This window comes from Empidonax traillii, unplaced genomic scaffold (assembly GCF_003031625.1).
Source record: "Empidonax traillii isolate 1590-97213 ecotype Southwest subspecies unplaced genomic scaffold, ASM303162v1 scaffold2118:size37621, whole genome shotgun sequence".
NCBI classification, from domain to species: Eukaryota; Metazoa; Chordata; class Aves; order Passeriformes; family Tyrannidae; genus Empidonax; species Empidonax traillii.
The window spans coordinates 7,875-27,862 of record NW_020957311.1 but is presented as its reverse complement, the minus strand read 5'-3'; the positions used below and the strand labels follow the sequence as shown (position 1 = coordinate 27,862).

The following is a 19,988-nucleotide window of genomic DNA, read 5'->3' as shown; positions in this document are numbered from 1 at the left end:
CTGTCTCATCATCTTCCAGCTTGTTGCTGGCACAGGAGAGTGCTAAGGGAAGACTGAGAATGAGAAAAGTTGTCAGCTTCGCTGACCTTTAACTAGGACTCCTCTTGGATGCCAGATGTGACATGGAAGAATATATGTGAAGGAGTTTTTTTAGAAATGCATGACAAATGAACACTCTAGGCTTGACAGAGCAGATGGGGGTGATGTCTCAGTGCTGCACTGGACAAGATACACAGGGCAGGGGTAGGCTATGAAGAGCTGACAACAAAGACGAGTGTTTTACATTTGGGTGGTAGAAAAGGAAGCCCTGTGAGGTGGCAGAAAAAGTGTTCAAAGTAATAAGCCAGAAACACAGTATTTGTAACCACATTCTTGGAACAGGGGAAAAACATGACAGACAATGAACTGTCTCAGGAGCAACACAGACCAGACTGAACTGCACAGCTAGACATTTTGCAGATCACCACTGTCGTAGAACTGTGCCCCGGTGCCTTAACTCTGGAAATCCTGGGAGGATTGCATTTTAAGTACTGTCTGAGCTTGCAGTCAGCCAGCCACAATGGACCAGAAGGGCACAGCTGCCTTCCAGGCAGCCAGCGACAATATTAAAATTCTTTGTTGTCGCTCCAAGGGACAGAAAAGAAACCAACCTACTTTCATCTAATTTGCAACAATAGAGCATAGTCCTCAAAGCTCATGTTCTGGCCACTATTCCCCCATGCTCGCCATTTGTTTCTCAAGCCACCCAGGGCTCCACAGGGCAAAGCTTAGGAATTAGTCCATCCAACTCTAAACTCATGAGTCCCTGTTCAGGGTGAGACACAGCTCAACAAGCCTAAGAACGGAAGAAAAAAAGTACCATCTTTTCCTGCTGTTCACAGCGAGCTGACTACCATATCTTGCCACCTCGTCATCCACAGATCAGCAAACAGCAGTTTGCATGGCAGTCCTGCTACCAATCCTATTGCAGAACCCTGGCACAAAGACCTGCCTCTCGTGTACAGATCCTAATACCAAGCTCAGAAGTCGTCTCCTTGCTGGCCACATTATACTGCTTCACAACAAATCTGCAGCCAGCTGAAAACACTCAAACCAGAACGTGAATGTATTTCAATAGAAAAGCAATTCTACTCACTGGAACTTTTTGCTTACTCCATACCTAACCAAACGCAGTTCTGTGTTCTACTTTTTGTAAAACCCCTGAAGAACTGCTCATTTCCACAGTAGTCCCAGAGCTTGAAACACAATACAGATGTGGCTGGTCAAGGGATGTGCCTCAAAGGGTCAGATCCGTCAGCAAATTACAGCAAATCAAGCGGGTTATAGTGTACGTGCTGAGAGAGTTGTTTTTCACACATGTCCTCCCAACCTGCTGCACCACAGGAGATTTAAGTTATATATCTGTGGACTCTTACAGCTGGCTAGACCAAGACATTTGTTACTACAGCTCTGTCTGCAATATGCCCAAGGTTGAAGGCACACAGAGATTACATTTCAGTCCCAAAAAGGCTCTGTCTAAATACCACGCCATGATGCCACGCTAGGAATGACACGGCCCACAAATTCAATAAAAGTCATGAGCACAAGTTACTGATTCACTATTGATATTCAAGATTATTGCTGACAAAATATTTATCCTAATAAGCACAAGGTACGCCAGTTAACTCTACACAGATTCATGGAAACCTCTCAAATACACATACAGAATCAGTGGAAAAAAGCAGTAAGCATGGGGGTGGAGGGGAAAATAAGCAAAACAACATAGTCTCTCAAAAAATATAAATGCTCGGGCGGGTATTTTTCTTCTGGACAAAAATCAGCCATCATATCCGGTGATGTGGTTTTTAAGTTTAATTTTACAGTAACGATGCTGGGACGAGACTTCATCAGTCACTTGGTAAAAAACCAACTTGTACGGAATAAACATGGATCATGACTGGGATTAAAAATCAGCCTCGGCAACTGAAAAAGATGAGTTCTGTGAGTAGCGAGATGATGGCAGCTTTCTTCCTTCCAAAGAAGGGAGAGAAATTTTAAATTTAACCCTAAGCTTTCCATTTCCCACCTCTTCAGCAGCTAGCTTTTTGCACCTGGCAAAGCCAACCAGAAGTCTCCTCCACAAGTGTCCTGGGAATAGGCACTGCAAACTCCTGTACCTTACCTGGAAAGAACACTGAAACTCTGAAACAAATATAAGGGTTTTACCCCCAGAGTGGACATGGAAGAAAAGGAACATGATTGAGAAGCAAATTTTACAAGTCTCAAAGAACTACATGGATCTGATATTTGGAAATGCTTTTTATTTTAGTAGTCCTTCAGCGATCACTGACTCTTTCAAGAAGTATCTGCTCTTTGTGCTCCTTTTACCCATTATATGACGGAAAAATTCACAAGCAAAAAACACAGTGTTTGTTTTCTCTTACGAGTCACCTTTAAGATTACAATCCATCCTGACACCGGGACGAGGAGTTCATTTTGAAGTTTAAAGTAATTCATCACTGAGCTAGGATCTAAGCTGCACCAAGAATAAATGCGCTTCAAAAATATGTAGTTGCCGAGTTTTTACACAGTCATTTGAAATGTCTAATGCAATCACAGTCCTGTGGTTTGCTTCCACTAGAAAGGTTCTTACGTTTACATTAATCTCTGGGAACTGTCCTACACTACAGAAAACCACCAAGTGTTCAGATTATTGATTTGACCACACATTACTTGAGCTGCAGGCTCTGACTTCACTATGTGCTTGAGCAGAAACCTATAAGTGACAGCTCTGTATCCTGACATAAAGCAATGATTACTCTGTGGTGAGAGCCCCAACAGAGAGCATGTCCCCACTGTTTTAAAAACAAATTCTCAGGATAAATCCCTGGCATCTTTACACAGTCAGACTAGGAGGCAAAAAGAAGAGGTAGTATTTTACTGATTTTGCAAAAGAAGAACTAAAGCAGGTACTTTTGATATACAATGTCGTGGAGGCACCTAATCCTCTTGAGATCAGTGGGAGTCAGAGATCTAAATGATTTTTGGCCATATTTGGCCACAATAGTCCATAGTCACACCAATGAGAATAATGTTGTCCTGAGCAGTTGGGGATCATCCTTGAGCCTCAGCCCTGAATCCCTTACTCTCAGCCTCAGGCTTCACTCTTAAGAAACCGGACGGCTCTGAAGGCTGTGAGGCTTCACCAGTACAGGAGGACTGGCTCAGGCTATAGCTCTGCCCTTCTCTGCAGCATGGACAACTAACCAGTTCCTGGCTTTCAAAGTGATATATGTGCATAGTTGCCAAAATCTGTATCAGAGCACCTGAACCCTTGCCTGGGAGCTTACATGCTCTCATAGACATTTTGGAAAGAAGTAGGAAAATACCGACTTGTTAAACAGGCCACAGAAACCTAGCTAGTTCCTTACTCTGAAGGGAGAAGTAGAATAGCTCTAAGCCAGGATTAGGCCTAGAGCTATCTTCCCACATTAGACTAATGTGGGAAAAACTGCCCTGTTATTATCCATCTTTTACATCAACTCTGCCAACTCTCCCCATTTCATCTATACTTGACACTTCACTAAGCACCTAAGCTTCTCAAGAGAGATCATTATATAATAATCACTCTGTTATGGTAGGCTATGTTTTATTTTAATTTTTTGGCCTTCATGTTTGTAAAGAAAAGCTAAGTGTGACCTTGAGTAGGTTTAATGCAAAATGACCTGGGGAAAGTAGCACATTATGACTTTGAGAAGCCTAGAATGTCAGATTAGGGGATGCTTAGGGACCACAAGAGAGGGACAGAGGGCTTCAGCCTCAGAGGTGTCTACAAACTAAATTATGCCCATAAGAGAACACAAGAGGCAGAGTTCAAATCATCGGACCATTTTAGGAGGGCTTCTTGTCAGGTACGTTGTGTGCACACAGTAAATCAGCCTTGCTGATTTACTACGCCTCGTGCACAATGAGAGCAGGCTCACTGCATACAAACCAGATTGTAACAGATACCATGACATTCAAAGTGGCACTTACGAAAAAAGGGCTCCAGGACACAGGTTTGTGTCTTCTGGTGACACGTCCAGAAGAGACAAGAGGTACAGGCAAGTACTTGAACAAACACAGTGCTTCTGTCTATGTACCTGTAGCCTTCTTAGCCATCAAATTCTTGTGACATTGCAGAAGATCATGTCAAAACATTAAGTTTGGAATTGAAAGAGTCGTGATAGCAGTATGACAGCGCTCTGATAGTAAATGCAAACGCCATTCAAAAAATTCAGGAAAAGTCAGAATTCTCACAGCAAGGTTAAAAATAACATATGTACCATGTGGATATGTTAATGTGCTGTCTTCCAGCCTCACAGGCTGGGCTGGGGGATGGCAAGGCTATTTTTTTGTGTGTGTGTTTTAAGAATAGTTATGACCTTAAAAATAGTAGTTCTTGCTCACTCGCTCTCCAGAGTTCATACTTGAGATTTGCTGTTCCTTACAGGAAAGGCTTCTTTTGTCTTCAGCATCTTAGCAATGCCATTTCAAGCAACACAATGTTAGGGTTCTTACACTACCAGTGAAAGGAGCTGCCTCCACCGCCCCATAAATTGAAATCCTCTCTACTGCAGCTTCAGTTCAACCACGGTAACACGCTGCCCTTCAGCCGCTCCTTGGCCTGTTTCAGCATCGCAGGTGATTTGGCTCCTCTTAAAGACCATTAAACTGATGACCTCTCCCTCGGATGACCCAGTGTGGCTGTGCCAACCAGCTGGCCCTGGCACCACAACACATCATTAAAGCCACGGAAGAGCTAGGACATGGCAGGATTAGACAGCGATGCCATATTAACAAGAAGGAACACTGACTTTTACGGCTGAAAATCAGGATAGATGCACGAGTTTCTCCTGAAAGCATGTTGTCACTGAACAATAAAACGCAGCACCGAAATGGGGGAATTTAAAACTGCAGCATTTAACTCTGCCACTACCAGAGGATATGTTCCTGCTCCAGCCCGGCACAGCATATGACAAAGCCTCAAGAATCTCCACACTGATAAAGGGTGCTGAGCGACATGTTTACACCCTGGACACTTCACCATGTTCCTATCTCATTGAGTAGCAATGAAACCTTCCCTAAGTTTCCTCATCTGCATGCCCTGGACTGTGTTACAGAAAAGGACTCTGCACGGCATTCAGCTCTGGTTTGAACAACAAAAGCATAGTTTTGACAGCAAATGCTTGTGGAGTGGATTTTGCAGCAAACCACCAAACAACAGGTAGCAGTAATTTCAGAAAAGTACCACTTTAGTCCTCATAGCAGCCAGGTACTCAGTATTTAAAGACTATGTGGCTGGGTCTTTGATTGCTCGTACTCAACACAGCTCAAAGGAACAAGTACTGCTTTACTTAGTCTCAGTTGAAGTTTTGGCCCAAAGTCCTCAGTACCTGTAGGAGCAGCAGCTTGATTTAAGTCCCCTCCCTAAAGCCAAGATTCATCATTTCCAGTGAAAGGAAAGGACAGTATATTTGTTCTGTGCTTGAATCCCTCGAGACTCAGAAGACAAGATGAAATGGAAATTTTTTTTCTTCTTTCCTTTTTTTTTTTTTTTTTTTTAAAAAAACAGGTTTATATGACCAGTAAGGGCCAGATGAGACAAGACGGGTTCTTAAGAGGCGAAGTCCCCTGGTACTGAGCAGAGACTGAATGTTATCAAGATGGTACGTGCCAGTCATTAGGATGCTAATTGGCCCTGACAGGGCTCTGGTGACTGAAGTGAACATCCAAACTGTCACTACCTGGAAGCATTGCTGCAGGGAACAGCTCCAAGAAGCCTAAAGGAAAGAAGTGGGTGTGAGGAGGTAGAGATATGGGGGATGTTTATATCTCCCTATAGCTGTCTGCATCACCTATTTAAACAAGGAGGAAGAGAGTTCTGTCTTTCTACACTGTGCTGATAAAATATTCCACTAAAAATCACTCTGGGTAATTTACATTTAAATGGACTTTGCACACAAAGTAGATTATTTTGCTGGTCATGTTTACAGCTCTTTCCCTGCTCCCTTTTCCCAGGACTCTATGACTTGTCTCCTGCACCATCTTTTCTTTCTCTGTCTCCCAACCTATCCAATTAAAACACCAAAAATAAATTAACTTGTCAGATTTCCCCACCACCAACTCTCTCCTACTGCTCTGTTCATGTCAGAGCTTTACCTCATCTTGAAAAATAATGGCGTGTTGAGTGTTTTTGTTTATTTGCTTAGGTGGCCAGATTTGTCATCTATGAACTAGAGATTTACAGCACTGTCAAAACACAGAATCAAGAGTTTCTGAACAGCTTACTGGTCACAATGTGAGAACATTTCCAGTTTTGGTTGGACAACATTCTTGTAGGGCTGGGAGAGCACCAACAACAAGGTGCAAAACTGAGACTAGATTATCTACACATTATAGAGAAGGCTGAGCGTTATCAAAACGTAGATTACTGAAAAATAAATGTTATTTGAATGTACTTCACTGCAAAAAACCAACAACACTGACTCACTGAACCGGTGACTCGGTGGCCCTAAATATGACAAGTTAGCTGTACCCTTTAAGAGACCAGCTGTGAACAAGAAAACTCTGCTAGTGAGATGCCAGAACAGACACTTTAAAACAGCGTCCGCAACCCTGAATCACAGGACAGCGTTTCATCCAGGCCCTGTGCATGTGACATGAAACCAGAGAAGCTAAAATCACATTTAATCTATGACAAAATCAAGGGGGTTCTGCAATAATATTCCCGGGGGAAAAAAAAAAAAATTCTCCTTACAGCTACAATCAGATGTCCACTTTTCTTAATCCCTCAGTACCACAATACCTTGGCAACTCAATGTATTATCTCCCTAGAAGTTCAGGGGACGGAGACCAGAACCAAAGCGGTTGAAGCAGCTGGTGAGACACCCTCTCCACCCCAGCAAACTACCCAGGTGCTCTTGCACAGCCTAATATGGCCCATAAATGTCTGTGATCCAAAAATCTGCTGTGGATGAGAAGATCCTGGAAGAAATGATTCAAGGGCTTCCACATGTGAGCACAATGCAGGTAAGTCACCCTTCCTCCTTTGCACGCCACGTTAACGAATTCATAGCCTTCTAAAACATGCACACAGTAAGAGTGTGTCAAGACTATATGACTAAGGTGATGAGGGGAGGGGAGAAAAGTAACATGAAAATTAGATTCAGTTACTGGAACTCCAACGATGTCTCTTAAAATGACGGTAGAACACAGAGAGAAGGGAGAAAAGCGGGAGGGGAACAGAGGGCATGATGCAAGTCTCCAAGCACTGTCTTATGCACTGGCATTGCAGGATGAAAGTTTCTTCTTGAAGCAGTTTGCAACTCAAGCAGACAAAGAATGGTGGGGAAGAGATGCAGAGGTGCAAAGTACCTGGGATTTCCACTCCTCCAGCGTGAGCAGGGAGAATGGAATCCCATTTTACCAGCCTCTCTGCTCACCCTTCCAGCTAGCCTCAGCACAGCTCTTCCCAGAGGGACTGCAGAAGGGAACATGTGCACACAGCCAGAAGGATCCTGTAGAGCCCCAGAATTTGTGCCTCTCTGCTAGACCTCATCTATACAACAAACATGACTGGAGAGTCTGTGCTTTCTATTGTCACTTCCCTCAAGCCCCTGCAACCAGCTTCGCTTTCCTCTAAATAGGTTTCATTGCTTCATAAAATGGATGTATTTAGTCATGAATAAAACCCAAAAAGTTACTGGGGAGGGAAGCAATACTCAGTGTACCACAGTCAATGAAAGACAGAAGAAAAATATTAGCTGGAGAGTTCCAAGAAGGTTAGGGTTACAAAGAAACAAAATATTGGCTCTGACACGGGAAAAAGCTCTTCTGAATACCAATGTGTTCCACAGAGTGACAAAGAAGCTATACCTACCTTAAAGGAGATTAAGTAATATACTGCAGCACCTGAGGAAACAGAGGGAGGTAGAAAAAAAAGGCAAGCAAGCATAAACACAAAGAGAATAAGGCCCCTGAAGTCTGTTTCATATAGCTTCTTTTCCTTCACAGAAGAGATTTATATCTTTTCCTTGGAAATTCAGCATTCAGGAAAGTGGACTTAGTATAACTCCATAATAATACCCTCTTTTCCAGGCCCCAGGAAACTATAATACTGATTTACTGGTCAAAGAAATAAATGTGCCTCAGAGTTCCATACAAGGTCTTTCTGAAGTTAATCCAGCTCTAAGATGGATAAGCAAAAGTGGAAAAATACCACAGAAAGTATTTGTGTAGATAAAAGGAGCTTTCTAAAGGCCAGTGTTCCTGTCATAATGGAATAATTTTCGTTCGCTAGATAAAGAGCTGGAGAATAAAAGTAGAAAAAGTTATAGCACACAACTTGCTCCCTTGGTACCGGGACATGTTTGCTGGTTGGGGACTGCACTTTATTGAAAACACCTGATCAGTTACATTTCAAACTGGAAATATTTCTTATGGGATTCATTTGAGCAAATGTTAAGACCTACATCTGACACTACAGTCAGTGGAGAGAAACAGTCACCTGCAGGGCAGGATTCATCTGTTTCTAAAGCAGTTGGCTAAAACAGGGTCAGATGAACTATGTCCTAAAATACCTCTTTCCCTTTCCTGTCTGGAAGGAGAGTTCCTATAACTGTCAGATGCAGGCAGCTAGTCTGTAGGCATCTGAAGCTAATGGTGGACTCATTTCACCATGCATTAAAATGACTGCAGAGATGAGACTCAAGTACATATGTGGAGTTTGCAGAAATTAATCCACTTTCTTCTCACTATGACTCGCTGTATGGAAATCTTACTCTGCAGAACACAAATACAAGTCCCAGGCTTCTGTACAGTCTGTGGTACCAATTAAAACGGATCAAAATACAGCCCTTATAGTTGCAGAGATAGCCTTTTAAGTGCAAGTGGAAGCAACACTATTCCCGAGCCTACAGATTGACATAAACAGGACTTAGTAATGCTCAAAAGCATCATAGGGGAATTCACAAGAATCAAATAATTCTCCCTTAGATTAATGTCAATAGAGCTGTCCCTCAGTTCGTAGTCCTGTGTTTAAATGCAACTTTCAGGACCAGAGGGGTCGATAAGTCCCAGATTTCTGTTAAAACAAGTTTGTTTGTTTGTTTGTTTGGGTTTTTTTTTTTTTTTTTTTTTTTTTTTTTTTTTTTTTTTTTTTTTTTTTTTTTTTTTAGCAGTGGACAAGGCAAATGAGTCCTTAAATAGAACTTAATGATGCAGACCATTAATGTCCAAATATATGGCCTGGCAGAACAGCTCATAAAGCCCTAACTGACTACCCCTAATAGAAGTGGAATCCTAAGCTGTTCCATTACCTCTCTGACAGGCGTTGCTTCATCCCATAACAGAGATGGCTAGGAGCATATTGCAAGAACAATCCACACAAGCCCACAGCTCCTCTCCCTGTTCACTTGCAAGGGGTTCTCCTAGAAAAGCACAGGCAGGACTGGGTCACCTTCACCAGGACACCAGCAGTCCACTGCTGGTCACTGTCTTTCTCCACATGCTGCTCAGGAAGAGAAACAGCCCGTGCACAAGGACGTTTCCCAAGTTTCGCACTTGGGAAGCTTTAGCCAGTTACCATAGATAGAGCAACTGCACCGTGTATGCATGAAGGACAGCTCTCACCAGCCTGTACTACAAACTGTGGGTTCCCTCCACCTGGAAGGTTTAGGTAAGATAGGATGAAGTCTCTATTCAGGTAAGAGCACTTATTAAGGCAGCTGACAATTATTCCACATAGGCTGAAAACTCTGATCAGGGCCCGTTTCCTTGTCCTGTAGTTGTACGGTGCTTACATAGCAGAAGCTGCCAGTTGGGGCTTGTGAACACGCTGTGGTACAATCAAATAAAATCAGCCCTATTCACCAAAGTCCAAAGCAGAGGCTGCTTGCTTGCCCCCATTCTAGCTTAAATACAGAGGTCTGGGCTAACCTCTCAATTCAGAGTAAACCAGACAATGAATGACCTTCTCTCCTTCGACAAGGAAAAATAGCTATGGGGAAGCTGCTTCAGGACTCAAAACAATGATTTATTAAAACTGAGAGATTACGTCATCTCCACCAGGACACGTGAGAAACAGTCCAATCTTAACTTCCATTTCAAATGCTAATTACTTTCCAGAATACTACCCTGAATTTTTCCTAGCTTCCACAGTGGATTAAAAACAAAAACCACCTAAACATGTGTAGAGAACTTCATCTTTCCCTTTCTAAATTTATATGGATTATGTAATTGCACTTTTAAAGGACTACAGCAAGTGACTAAAAAAGAAATGCAGAATGAACTAACAATACTTGTGACAGAGCAGGGAAAGAATGCTTCTAAGAGCAGAAGAGCACTTTCTATCCCCCCCAAAAACTTGAACTACAATTGAATATGTGAAATTATTCAAGGACAATAGGATGTATGGCAAGTTACCTTAACAGCTGAGTTTATGATATACTCTAAATGATGTAACGGATGCCAAGAGCACAAGGATGGCTGCCATCTCAGCAAAGATGTATGCACTTAAAGACACATATTTTCTTAACATATATATATCTGATAAATTATATACATACAATGACAGTGTAATCTAGCAGAAGGGGCTCACAGGCATTTTCTAAAGGCAAAAGCTTGTCACTGTGAAAGGATTTATTAATTATTATAAATAAAATTATGATTATCAAAGTTAAATGCCTGGAAGTATTTTGCCAAAATCATTTAGCTCCGGACTAAAACCTCAAGAGAAAAGGAAAGAACAACTCATTTTCTCAAGGTAGGATTTCAGTTAAGATTCAGAAAGCAGCTTATATGCACTGGTACTTGTTTTTTTTTAAAAAAGGTACAGGGCATTCACTCAACTGACTTTAGGACAAATGTATTTGTATTACTACACCTTTAATGAAGACTTTAGAGTAAGCCCCCATGAAGCAGAAGAAAAACAGAACTTATGCTGAGAGTAACACAATGATTCCCTGGCAGAGGCTCACAGGGCCATGACAGATGTGTGTAGCCTCTCCAATAAGCAAAATTACCGCCTTCTGAATGCGAGAACAGTGATGTACGACAAACAAGGAGCTTAGCCTGCCAGAAACTTTGTGTTTGGCAACAGTCAATTGTTCCAAAAACGTTAGAAGCCACTGAATGAGAGTATAGTACAAGAGACAATATGGAACAAAAACCAGAGACTGGGAGAGCACAAGGAACAACAACAACAAAAAAAATAATTCACAAAAAAAAACCCCCACACCCAACCACAGCCCCCCTGACCAGCATCCTAACAATAGTATAGTGAGGGTGCTAAGCCCTGCCAGATTATCAGATCATCCTTTCGGGTGGGTTTTGGGACCACAAGCAGCCTTGTGCTACCATCACTGTAAGCCCAATGGCTAAGCAGTGAGAGAGAGTGTCATCAGAAGGGTTTATGAAATACAAGAGCTCAGCAGGGCCGGGCACAGTGTCACTGCCCCCAGTTTAAAGGCAGATCCAGGGAGTGTTTGTGCAGTTCACTCACGGACAGGCAGTGTACCTGCAGCACAGCCAGGTAACAAACCCTGACTCTGGGCACAGCAGGCTGTGCCTTGCTCACAGCCACATCCCACTGGTGTTCAGTGCTAGCAGAAGGAAAACAGCATACACAAAACAGTGGGAGAAATCTCTCATCTTCATGATATACAAAGCCTGAAGGAATGCGCATTACAGAAAGATTTAGTTTGCTGGCATGAAATCAAATGAATAAACCCAAGATTATTCACAAAGATCAAGACAACCTTCAAAGAAGCCAGAAATCCAGGGGGAAGCAAAGTATTTCCAAGTAGTTCCACTTTTCTCACACAAGCTAGGGAATCTCAGAGAGAGGGTCATAAATAATGGACTTTATTTTCATTCTTTGCATATACTCTTGCTGGTGCAATGCCCAGTGTTATCTGGAGATGGAAGTTGATAGTGAGCCATTTTTGGATATTCAAACATACCTTAGAAGGGACTTTTTCTTGGAATATGAGTGTTCGGTTTCTGAAATACAAACCATTGTAATTAACTGATTGCTTTACAAAGTCTACAAGTATAAGAGCACTTTAAGAAAAATTGTACTTCTGATAATAAAAACCTCTGTAAACTAACAAAAAAGGCATTTCAAGATGCAGTGACTGAAGGCAGCCTATTCAAATTAACGTACCTAGTTAAACATCAAGTAACTAATCATTGACAGAACTCTCCTAGAGCAGAAGGAGTCACCATTACTTAATGTCTTCAAAGCAAGACCAGAGGATTCTTCTTAAATACATATATATGATCGCACTTAAGTCACAGTTAATGGTTAGATACTGAAATGAGAATTAATGAAAGCAGCCATTTCTCAGACATGCTTATTGTGAGCAGTTCTGGTCACAGCAAAATTCAAAGACGATTTACTGAATTGAGGACAGGTTCACAAGAGTGCTGATAAGAACAAGAGCCCTATCTCAGGAAAGTCTGGCTCATTTAAGCTGGCAAAACACAGCACAAAATAGAGGACAGAATCACTGCGAGGAGCTGCAAGAAATGAGAACAGGCATTTAAAGCATAGGATTTGCTTGGTAGAGAAAGGAGATATACCAACCACAAACGCTTCCCAGCTGGAGGTCAGAGAAATCTGAATGTGAAGTAGCTGGGATCTGGAGCAGCCTCCCAGTGGAAGAAGTGGAAGAGGAGAAGAAAGCAGATAAAGAGAGAACCTGGGAGTCCACAGAAATGGCTCCTGCCCCATGCTGATGCATCAGCAGCAGGGAGTCTTCCCAGGACTAAGGTTTGGAATGTCAGGTTGTTCTTTCCAGCTCTGAGCTCATACGTGGAGTTCAATAACTCGGTAACCAGTTATTATTGGAAGAGAAATATTTATGTGTTTCATGGGGTTTTTTCTGTGTATTTCTAAACCAGAAAAGTTTTTACTTTCTTTAGATGCAAATATTGCCATTGTTTTTCATCACTTCTCCAACAGTCCATGAGAAAACACAGCAGGAGGAACACATGGCAAGAAGAGGTAATTTAGGATCTAATCTTGAGTAACCTATGCAGTCAGACAGGACAGCATGAGCAGCTCTACACTCCACCACCAGAGGTGGACTTCACAGATGTTTCCTTTTCAAGATCCTTCAAGTCTTATCAACAGGCGAGGGGAAAACTAACAGGTACTGAAGAACCAACATCAAAGCACAAGAGATTCAAAAAGCAGCAGTGCTCTGCAGTGGCCAGGCAGCACTGGCTCCTGGGTTATCAGTCAATCTCAAAGTATGTATCCTTCTTTGTACAGACTAGATCCACAGGCCCTGGATTCAGCCACCCTTTCTGCAGCACACCTAACTCAGTAATCATGTGAAAGTTAAAGCCAAAGTCACATCAGCCTAGTAAGGAAGGTGTTTGAGTTGCTCTCACTCGCTCTACTTCAGAACCAGCTGACCATAAAACCATCAAAACATAGATACTGGGACTCAGGAGAGACAGGTTACCCTCCTGACAGTTCACCCTAAGCAAAAGTCATAAGCTTTCCATAACCACTTCATTGTCTCAGAGGCCCTCACTGTCCCACTCTGTACACAAAGCTTCCCCTTTTCGGAAAGTCTAAAGAGACTCAAAGCTGTAGTGTGAAAACAGAATCGTGTGTTAGTGATCTTTAAAGTGACTTAAAGCAGTTTCAATTCCACCCTTCCTTCCTTCCAACTCCACCCTCCCCTTCAAGAGGGAAATTTGTTTGGGTTAATATGGAGGGGAAAAAAAGCAAGCTAAAAATAGCCTCCTTTTGCCTTAAAAAAGTTAAAGCTATGAATAAACAGCCTGAAACAGGAATGCAGCTAATCTGCCCACCAAATTCCTACAGTGTTTTCTTGTCCAGCTTTTCAAAACATTTTCATAAGGATCAAACACACAGACTTACATCTGCAGAGTCAGTGGTATCCCAGAACAGCCTGCTTTCATGCACGTAAGGTAAATGGTTTTGGCATGGCAAGGGATAGTTTATGAGACTGGATGAACCAAGGATACAGTCTATGACTGCTAAGTACTAGAAATATATGAGCAATCTTCTTGCATCAGGAGAATTAATATAAAAAAAAGAAGAAAAATGCACCAAGAGAACACAAAAACATCTCTCGTTTCCCTTTACTGTACAACGGACAAACTGCATTAGCTCCTAAAAATCTACCTTTCCAGCAAAAAGCATTCCCACTGTTATCTCTGTCTTAGACCCAAGCCACATCTGTCCCTGACAGCAATAGCTGTCAACACTGAAAGAGCAGGGTGATCAGCAATCCTTTTCACCCTGGGCTGGGAGCCAAAGCAAGGTCTGCTTATGTATTTGCAGTGCAAAGCCCAAAAAGCTCTTTATTCTGTTCCCTATGCTATGCCATTAGCAAGCAAGAAGATCAACCCCGGGGGCTATCCTTGCAATTTGAATATTTGAACTCAGACTTGATTCTACCCTATGCCTCTTCCACTGTATCACCAGTGAGCTTCAGGTAACGCCATAAGAGTCACATGTACCATCCCATCAGTGCACACAGAAGCCTCTTGGCAGAGTCGCCTTTCATTCCCAGTTTCCCACAGCATGAGGCATCAGAACATGCTGCTGCTGTGCAGTGCTATAGACACTGCTATGATACCTGATATGAGTTACATTTTTAAAAAGAAAACCATCTCCCTCCTCTTACAGAAGATGAGTCCTCTGAAAGGAGAAAGGGAATGTCTCACTTTCATCTCAGAGTTCAGAGGGAATGTTTTATAGCTGTCAATCCTATCAAGGTCTTTTTCATTGACACACCAGGGACAGCAACTGTTTTGAGGTAGGCTGTGAAGCCATGAAATAGCCAGGTTCTGAAAAGAACTTCGCCCGGTGACATTTGGAAAGCAAGGTAAAAGACTTTCCTATGACCCTAAAGTACCTGTTGAAAGCCAACATGGAACAGGCAGCCCAGATGAGTTAAGCAGATGTGACTACACAAGGCAATACCATATGAGGAACAAAGCAGCACTTGCTACTGAAATCCCAGGTGAGGAATGTGAACCCAAGTTGTCTGTAGCCTCTGGTGTCCCAGGTCCATGAAAGCACTGTCACTCAGTGAGGCGAGACACACTCAGTGATCAGAGTGGGATGGTGGATACTGGGATCTCACTGTCATGGTAAACAACCCTGCATTCCCCATCCATACGCAGCACTCATCACCATCTCATTTTGACTGCTAAAGAGACTTCAGGAATACTACCCAGGTTGCACAGAAATGTTAGTGAAAGACGTTCTGTTTACCGTCAGTTCCTATCCAAGGTGGAAGTGCCCTTTTACAGACAGAAAACTGGCACAGAGCTTTCTATCATACTACTGATATACTGATACTACTCTGAATTCTCAGAGGGAATCTGCAAGTGGATTGGGTAGCTGAAACTGGACTTGCAGTGCTCTCAATCAGCTACCAGACCATTCTTCCAACAGGTGTATCCACCAGCACATATTTGTGCCGCTTACTCGGAAAGCCTGGTAGTTCAACCAAATAACAAGCAAGTCAGAGCAGAAAGTGCAGGGTGGTGTGGGTCAAGAAAGCGACTGCATCAGCAGGGCTCCAGCATCCACTCTGCATCCAGCATTGCACCACAGATGATCTGCTCTGCTCAGAGCTTTGCTCAAGCAGGTGCAACTGGAGACTCCTGCCTTCTCATGGGTGCAGTAGTCAAATGTTGTAGCACATAAATGGTGTTTGACATCACTAATCTCCAACCTCATCCTTTGTTGCCAGCTAGTTTTAGCAGATCCAAGTGGAGGTGGCTTACCCAGGTTCCACAGGGATTCAGCTTTCCCAGGGCACTGTAAACAATCAGAAGGGAACAGACATCAACTCAGGAGAAATAGAAAGCAGACTTAAGTGCATGGAAATAATCCCACTTTTGATCTGAAAGTAGAAAAATTAAAAAAAAAAAAACAGCCTAGGATATTTTCTTTGCAGAAACACAGAGTCTACGGCTCCTTTACACTCAGCTCAGTGTACCTCAGATTGTGCACACAGTCACTGCTCCCAGTGACAAGCCTGTACACTGACTCTTAAGAAAACACCCACAATCACTATAAATGATTTGTCAGGAATACTAATTGATATAAACCAGAATGTCTTTGCCTCAGTAGAATCAATAGATTCTGCCAAGTATCTGTCCATACACCAACAAGCTGCTCCTTTGAGTAGTGTTGTCCATCAGCTGATACAGGAACATCTCACTTAAATCCCTTCTCCTTCCTGTACTTTATGCAGCTAAAATTCATGGTCCACAGTAAGATTCACCCATCCATCCATCCATCTGGGAAAATCTCTGCACACAGGTTCAAGTATATAAGTGTTTAACAGGGGAAAGGTCTAGGGGGAGGACAGGACAGGGTACCATAGGCAAGCTCTGTGACAAGATCACGCTACCTTCAACAGAGGTAAAGCTCACTCACAGGTTTACTGGAGGACCTCAGAGGAGAGTACAGAGACTGATCTCGCCACAGCTCTTCAGCTTTTTTGTGATTAAACCAGTTACTTCCGTACAATACTAAAACAGAAGGAAGGAAGGGCCAAGCTAAGCACCTCATACGATGGTGGCATCTCCATCACACCAGCACCAAGTGCTTTGTAATTGGTTACAGAGGAAGGAGTGGAATTCAAAGAGTTTAGAAATCTCGACTGCAATTATCAGGAAGAACAGTGGTAATGCAAGGTACAACCATGGCCCTGATCAATATTCCTAACACAGACATTACACATCTCAGGGCATGTCTGCAGCACTGGAAGCGGTCTTCCAGATGAGCAGTTGTTTTTCTCTTCAACTCAGCCTCACTTTTAACCACTCTTGATTAAAACGATTACTTTCACTCAATATTCAATTTCTGACAGGTAATATTCTCTACATATGTCGCATGCTGGCTCCATCCTTCCAGGCAAAACACAACAGCTCCCTAGAAGCAACCTTTTTTATTTTACGAGTCATGTATAATTTATGCATCCACAATATTGACATAGGCTAGAGATACACATCGTGCCAAAATCATCTCTTATAAGCTTTCAACAGATCTGAGGAGCATTTTCCTTAACCACTTATGAGGCCTTTTGTTCATTTAGTCCTGAAGTTTTCATCAAAGCAAACACTTGCACACGCATAGATGTGCTCCTGCCCTTCCAGTCTTGCAGATTCTGCACAGGGCACATACATAACTCACATATTCAGCTCTCCCAACCAGGTAAATAGTTGTCTGAAAAGCAGAGATGGCTTTGCAAGCAATTGTTACGCCATTGTTTTAAAGGGTGCAAAATATTAAAAGACTAAAATCACCTGAGTGTGTTTTACTGAGTTATTGGCAGAGGAATCACAGGCCAGTTACAGGGACATTCACAGACAGCTGCCAGGAGTAGGGAAGCATTTCCTTCACTGCATTTCCTTTAGGTAGAAGCTAAAAGAGGGAATGAGGATTTTCAGGAGTTTTCATCTGGTATCCAAACAGCACTGAATTAGGTCCCTTTCTTACACTGCTGAGAAAAGTCCACTATCTCATTTCAAGAGTGTATCTAGGAATAGACTCAGGAACATTCCAGCACTGAGTCACCCTCTCTTTTCACCTACCACTGCTGTGACTAGATGCCACACAGGTATGATGTGTTTGCTTCTGGCACACTGAACGAGTAAGGGAGTTTAATCTTCTTTGCCCGAGCGATACTTTTCTTTCCTCTTTTTATTTAAGTAATTTTTTCTTTTTGAAGCCGTTCTCAGGAACAAAATATTTTGTTCAACTCTCAACCTGGCTATTGGATGAATAACCAGAACACCCACTCAAAGCACATAGTCTTTGATCATCCCCCCTACAAGGTATGGAGGTGGCCAGAAGAGTTTGCAATGATGAGCTTCCAGTATGTGCCTTTGGGGGGTGGGAGGTGTGTGTATTCACGTGGCCTGGGATTTGTAAATCAAAGCTTTTTGCAGTAGTAAGTGAACTGACAAAGTATAAATACAGACAAATATAATTATCACAGATTCCAGCTAACAAATCCTCACTGGAGAAAACAGAGTGTGTGTAGGAGAAACTCACTGTAATTGGTGGTTTTGCAGATGACACAGGAGTTGGAAGGAGCTCTTGATCTCTCACAGCAATAACAGCTGGCCCTTCAGTGACACCACTGCAAGACACAAAACAACAGATTCATGAACAGAACAGGCAGGTGGTGATCAGGAGTCACTTCATAAACAAACTGTTCGATTCAAGATTAATGCTCCCTGCTTCACAATCCCCTTCCCCTCCCCTCTGTACTTCCACACACACTCCTCAGTCTCGATGGAGTTTGTTACTAAAATCAAACTCAGGACACCAAATAAATGTTGACTTATTGGAGAAAATCTCTTCTAGCACGTTTCCAATACATAAATAAACAAATAAATATATAAACACACACAACACAAAAAAATTAAAGTGACTTTTTGACATTGAATCCCCTTACAAAATAAAAATGTAAGAGTGAATATGAAATGGCAACAGACGAAGGCATGTTGGGCATGCAGAGCAAAGTCCAAGTAAAGTGTGTGTACAGAACAGCACCCTGTGATTTATGGTCCACCAGCAGCCCAAGAAACAAGCTTTGTGGGTCCTAGGGAATAATGCACAGAAAGCATTATTCAGAAGAGAGCAAGGGCTTATGTTTCCTATGCAGGGAGAAGGTCACAGCAAGAAAGTGTAAAATTAGTAAAAATTTCTAAACATTCAAGTTTCTGAGACTGACAAATGCCAATGAATCAAGCTCAGCTGGTGGAAGCAGGTAATGCAGCAAATAGCCACAAATCCAGCACCTTCTGCTGGTAAAACCAAGTGAAGCTGCACAGGGAGAATTTTACAGCTATATTCAAATGCAGAGCAACATCCAAATGCACGATCAGCCAACGTGTAACTTCTTAGCTCTGCCTACAAAAGTAGCAATAAGGTCTGAGGTGCAAAAAAGAACAATCCCTTTCTTTTCCGTTGCAGCTTTATCATTATAGTGGATAATGAATTACACCACCATTTTGCGGCACAAGATTTCTGTTAATGTACACATTTCCTTAGCATTAAGTTTGGAACTACAGATAGATTTTATAGTAAAGCCCAGTGGAATTAGCCTCACTGTAAATTACTGAGGGTTAAAAAGCTGACCCCTACAAAAGAACTATTACAGCCTTACTGACCACAGGCAAACAAGACAGCACTGTATCTACCCACTTGAAAGACATTTGGTCTGTAGATCAACTCTGCCTGGCTTGCCATAGGGTAACTCCTAGGATTTTTTTGTGCTTATTTGTTTTAATTTTGCTGTTTCAGGTGCTTGATGATATTAATTTCCAGATGGTCTAGAAATCTTAACACACCAGCAAGCAGACTATATCCCTGTTACATGCAGCAGTGCTGTTGTCTGATGTTTTACTGTCACATAAATCAAGCTGGCCCCAAAGAGGAATCAGGAATGCATTCCCAAAGCACTGTTTTATTTTGATTTTTCTAAAACAAAGAACTAAGGAAGTAGGTATCAAGTGTTTCTTTAGAAAAATGAGCTGCCTGATGATTTTTAGATTTGTTTTTTTATCCTAAACTTGACAAATACCATAAGCAACATCACCTTTTAAGGCAAAAGGCAGCTGAAAGCAAAATCCTTCTTTTATGCCAGAGTGACTCATAACAGCAAAGATTCTTCCTAGAAAAACAAACTCAATCATAAACTAAGAACAAGCTAGAAGCCTTAGTGATAACAATTCAAACAAATCCTTTTTTTTTTTTTTTCCCCAGGACTTTTGTGGACTGGTTTGGCTGGTTCAAGCAGGTGCTCTTGGCTATTGCAAAAAAAGAAAAAGAGCTAGACAGATCCCTGGCCTGGCCCAGTCTTATCATTCATTTGCATCCCTAGAAAGTACAGTAAACACAACACAGATGCACAGGAACACATTTCATGCCTTATCTTTTCTACAGGAATGCA

General features: G+C 42.2%; 1 long non-coding RNA gene across 1 annotated transcript; it reads right to left on the bottom strand.

The window, feature by feature from the left end:
* Positions 1-15,806: 15,806 nt before the first annotated feature.
* On the bottom strand, positions 15,807-19,710 carry LOC114071579. The gene is made up of 3 exons (XR_003574059.1): positions 19,635-19,710; positions 18,083-18,170; positions 15,807-15,920 (listed from the first exon to the last, which is right to left on the bottom strand). It is a non-coding gene; the product is annotated as an uncharacterized LOC114071579 (long non-coding RNA).
* Positions 19,711-19,988: the final 278 nt, after the last annotated feature.